Below are 5,585 nucleotides of genomic sequence, written 5' to 3' on the forward strand. Positions count from 1 at the left end.
CAATCCTACTTATATATCTGTGTGAAATCGTATTGAAGGAGGAGCATAAAAGGAAAAGAACAATCTGGCTACATCCCATTCAGATGTCACCATAGCTTATGCCTAAAATATGAAAAAAATAAATTATATATATATATGTGTGTTTGTGTTTGTGTGCGTGTGTGTGTGTGTGTGTGTGTGTGGGTGTGTGTGTGTATAGAATATACATTATGTATAATATGTAATGTATATAATGATAATATATATAGGTAAATATTAAGATGCTGTCCTGAATGAGGTTCAATAATTAATTACTAGGTTTAGAAAAGAAATATATATACGTATATATATACACACACATACATACACACACATATATATATATATATGTGTGTGTGTGTATGTATGTGTGTGTGTGTATATATACGTATATATATGTATATATGTGTGTGTGTATATATATATATACACACACACACACACACACACACACACACACACACACACATATATATGTGTGTGTGGTGTGTGTGTATAAAATATACATTATTTATAATACATAATGTATATAATAATAATACATATAAACATTAATAGGAGGCACACCTCCAGGGTCGGGGTTCGACTCCCGCCTCCGCCTTGTGTGTGTGGAGTTTGCATGTTCTCCCCGTGCCTCGGGGGTTTCCTCCGGGTACTCCGGTTTCCTCCCCCGGTCCAAAGACAAGCATGGTAGGTTGATTGGCATCTCTGGAAAAATTGTCCCTAGTGTGTGATTGCGTGAGTGAATGAGTGTGTGTGTGTGTGCCCTGCGATGGGTTGGCACTCCGTCCAGGGTGTTTCCTGTCTTGACGCCTGAGATAGGCACAGGCTCCCCGTGACCCGAGGTAGTTCGGATAAGCGGTAGAAGATGAATGAATGAATAAACATTAATATGCTGTCCTGAGTGAGGTTCAATAATTAATTACAAGGTTTAGAAAATCACCGAGATTTTTGCAAATTGGTGTCCAGTCTCTACTTAAAATTAAATACGGACAGGTAAAGAACCTCAAAACAAATTATTAGACTGTTGGAAGGTGGGTGTTCTGGAGATTGGTAAAGAAACCTACATATAGGTGAATGTATAACTTTAGTATTAATGACCAATAACCTTGATAAACGTTGTCTTTATAGCCTCTGTAACTCAGAAGGCAAGAAATATTCCAATATTATTTTTAAGGGAATAAAATAGTTGATAACTTATGTTGAGCAACCACACAGGTAGAGCTTTAAGCAGGTATTTTGTGGTTTTCATTTAATTATTAATATATGTTTACATTTTATTTATTTTATAATTACATTATTTATCTGCATGTCGATAGGTATTTAGGATTCGAAGCACTCAAAGCAACCTGATGAAATTTGAACCATTGTTTCACAGAGGCAGTATAGCCTGAAATAGCATGTGTACTTATTGCAAACCATCCATCAACGAACCATCCAACATTTCTGTACTGCTTATCTTACACAGAAACTTGAGTAGAACATGCAAACTCCATGCAGAGGTTGGAAACCAACCCTGCCTAACATGCTAATCAAACCAAGCATGCTCCCACATGAAAAATAACTGTCACCTGTATTATTAAACACACAATTTTCCTGAAACAATAAGAAAAAAAAACTTTCTCAAATGACTTCTTTGTTTTGTAATAGTTTAGTAACAGCCCTTTTAAAAACTTGGGCCTGACAGAGGAACATCACTGGCGGTTCAGATCCCTGCAGTTAGAGGAAGAAATCAGTTCTTCACATATACATGGTGACCCATGACTTCTGCAAGCACTGGCTACAGCTGTATCCTGCACATCCATTGAAAGTAATCAAGCGCATGGCACTAGAACAATTCATTTCCCAGCTGCCGGCATGAATGTCGGAGTGGGTCCAGCACCACCAGCCAGACTCAGAGGCTGTCTTTTTTAAAAGAAGCAGACTCAGGAACTTGGCCCATATCCAAAGTGTTGCCCAGACAGACCTTGAGCTGGAGCAGGGCTTTGACAGGTCTCTTGGGGCTACAGAGACCCAGGACATTTCCAGTGGCTGCAGAGTGGCTGCAGATGGTAGGCAGGTAGTCTTGACTCTTCGCTGGTCCAATGGTGCTCACCTAAGCTGGATCATTCATACCAAGTATTCAGTAATACTTAACAGGGTACTCATCAGGAATTGCATAATTTTGGCAGCATTACAATCCCTGAAGCCTAAATAAAGATGGGGAAGGGTCTGGTCTAGTATAGTGTCTTATGGTGCCTCTCCTGATTGCCTATAAATGACACAAGCATAGCCAAAAACTGGTGGTTTCTTCCCCAACATTCCCACCCAGTAATTTAGGCACAGATTGGCCAGATCGGGTGCTGTGTTGTTTTTTTTTTGGTTATTGGTAGCATGTGTGGGGGAGTTGGGAGGTTGTTGGTGGGTTGTTGTCAGTTCCCTGGCCTGTGTTGGGTGCTCAGGGTACAACTGTAACACATACAGCTGCTACCTGAGATTGCTGAGTCATTCTGACGACAGCTGAAATCCGCAACCACAACAATGCAGCTAAATCGCATGCATTAACGTTATATCATATCATAAGTAAATATCACAAGTGATTTGATTTACATCACTCATCATATTATTATCTTGTACTGGCTTTGTATTAAGTATTTTATTATAAACTATGAAAGGCAATTCACGGAGAGCTAATAAAACTAGTGCTCAAAACAGAATTTCTCTAGAGATGATTAGGAGTTTAAGTATGTCAAGTTTATATAAGTGTCAAAAAAGTTCCTTCATGCAAAAGGATTATGGAAAATACTAGTATATGCATGCTTTATGAGCAGATTGGCATGAGAATGAATTCTTTACTTTTTGTGTTTGTAAGAGAGACAGAAAGACAGAGAGTGTAAGGAAGAGAAAGTGCTTTAGAGGTGGAGCTTTGGACTTGGGTCCCTGGGCTCAGAAGGGGCTGCAATGCTGCATAAAAATCTCTCTCTCACTCTCTCTCTCTGTCTCAGCCATTCTTTGTTTAATAGCTGTTCTCTAACACAGCCACAGAACACATCCGACACATCCTAATGTTAAGGTTACTATCACAAGATTAGTTACAGTGAGGTTTTTCTAAACACAGAAGAAATCAAAATCTGGTTCGAACAAGCAACATGGAATATTCTTTATCTTTCCAGCAAAAGAAGTTGTACTGACCTTACATAATGAATGCCATTCTTGCTGAAACACATCATCCTACTAAGTATGATAAGTTCCACCACCACCACCTCCCTTCCATCTACCACAGTTTGATGTTTATGTATATGCATGAAATAAGAAGGTCTTACAATGTCTAACATTGCCCGTCATATTTTTCTATTAAACGGTATGTTTTTTAGTATAATTTTACTACAATCATTAACACAAATGTTTGAAGTTTGTAAGCAGGACATGCACACAAAAAAAGCTCCAGAGGAAATGTCTTAAATACAAAGTCAGGTAGGTTCTTAAGAGTATTTAATTGCAGAAAGAGGTTAATTTATTTTTATATAATATATATAAATATAATATTTATAATAATATATTTATTTATTAAATTTCAAAATGACCAACTTCGCATTTTACAAATGTCAAATTCTTAGCATCGGCCACAATCAGTAGGAGGCCTGGTCCACCTAAAAACAAAAAAAAATAATTAAAAAAAACACCTTCGTAACAAGGGGTTACATTGTGATCTTGTAGAAACAAGTGTCAGTTTTCTTTGTAGCTGTGTAACAGGCTGGTTCATTAAATTTAAGGTGAAGCTATCAATCTGTCAGGATCTGTTCTTGTTATTCTCTGGTTTGTCCACTAGGTGTCCTCACTGTGTTTTTCTGTTCTCTATGCTCTTTTTACTTTAAGATGTGCCAAATAAACAACTTTGGGTCATTGGTGGCTCAATTGTTTAAAGCTTTGAGTTGATCAGGGTTCAAGCACCAGCACTGCCAAGCTGCCACTGTTGGGCCCTTGATCGAGGCCCTTAAAACTCTCTGCTCCAGGAGCGCTGTATCGTAGCTGACCCTGCAATCTGATTGTAACCTCCAAAGTTGGGATATGTGAAGAAATAATTTCACTGTGCTGTAATGTCTATGTGACAAAACAAAGGCTACTACTGTATTCCGTCAACAATTTAGTACACTCTTATAAAGAAGAAATGCATTGGCAATCTCAGCAACACCAAAAGAAGACATCTGAAGTTGATGAAAACAGAATTCTTTCCTTGAGAAAATGAGAGAAACGCATTTACAAGTTCTATCATAGTCAAGAAAACTCAGATTCTTTAGACAAATAACACTAAAATTCATTTGTACTAAAATTATTTGGATCAGAAGAATATTGTAAAGGAAAGGAAGGACTCATGTTCCAAAGTATATTACATTATCTGTAAAATGTGATAACAAAAAGTCATTCAGCTAAATCCACTCTAATTTGTCATAATTTCCATAAATATGGAAAACCTACTTTTTGCAATCTAGTCCTAGGATTTTTGGTCTGTCTTCTAAATGTCTGAGAATGAGCTTCAATAATTATCTGAATCAATTTAATTTATGTCAATCAATTCTACTGAAACATTATTATTATTAAGATTAATGTATTAAAACAACTGATCTATCGAATGGATTTGAGTTAACCATGAACAGCTTATAAAGGAAAAGATTTTGAAGTGATCAAGTTTTGGATGAGGTCTTACGAAGGACAGAGCTATGCCGAGATAAGTCCAGTCAAGCTAAAGGTTGGTATGCTGCATATATGTGATCATCTGTAATTGGGACCCCAATTAATTAAAAACAAGTTTGGCATCAGCCAATCGGGTTAAGCAGGAATTTGGCAGATTTAATATTGAGATATAGGGGGCACGGTGGCTTAGTAGTTAGCACGTTCGCCTCACACCTCCAGGGTTGGGGGTTTGATTCCCGCCTCCGCCTTGTGTGTGTGGAGTTTACATGTTCTCCCCGTGCCTCGGGGGTTTCCTCCGGGTACTCCGGTTTCCTCCCCCGGTCCAAAGACATGCATGGTAGGTTGATTGGCATCTCTGGAAAATTGTCTGTAGTGTGTGATTGTGTGAGTGAATGAGAGTGTGTGTGTGTGCCCTGCGATGGGTTGGCACTCCGTCCAGGGTGTATCCTGCCTTGATGACCGATGACGCCTGAGATAGGCACAGGCTCCCCGTGACCCGAGGTAGTTCGGATAAGCGGTAGAAGATGAATGAATGAATGAATATTGAGATATCATCATGAACCTTCAGTGGTACAGTATAAGACCATGCTCTTACTCAATTTGGCCATCGAAAGGCTAATGTTTACGCAAACAAAGCCAAGATAACTTCACAAGTAATCAGTTGCAGAACTATGGTATAGTACCAGTACTATGAAAATACTACTGGTTGCCATAGAAACACTGTAAATCAGTGTGAGCCTAGCATTTGATTTGTTTTGGCAACAAATCAGATTTCTTGCAGCTAAAATTAAACTTTCTGGTGAGAGAGCATTTGTATATAAAATCTACCCCTGTATACACGAATAAAGTGTGCACTCTAACGTCTTCACTCCCGTTGGTAGTCGATGCACAATGTC

The sequence above is a fragment of the Tachysurus vachellii genome, chromosome 2 (genome assembly GCF_030014155.1).
Source record: "Tachysurus vachellii isolate PV-2020 chromosome 2, HZAU_Pvac_v1, whole genome shotgun sequence".
NCBI lineage: Eukaryota > Metazoa > Chordata > Actinopteri > Siluriformes > Bagridae > Tachysurus > Tachysurus vachellii.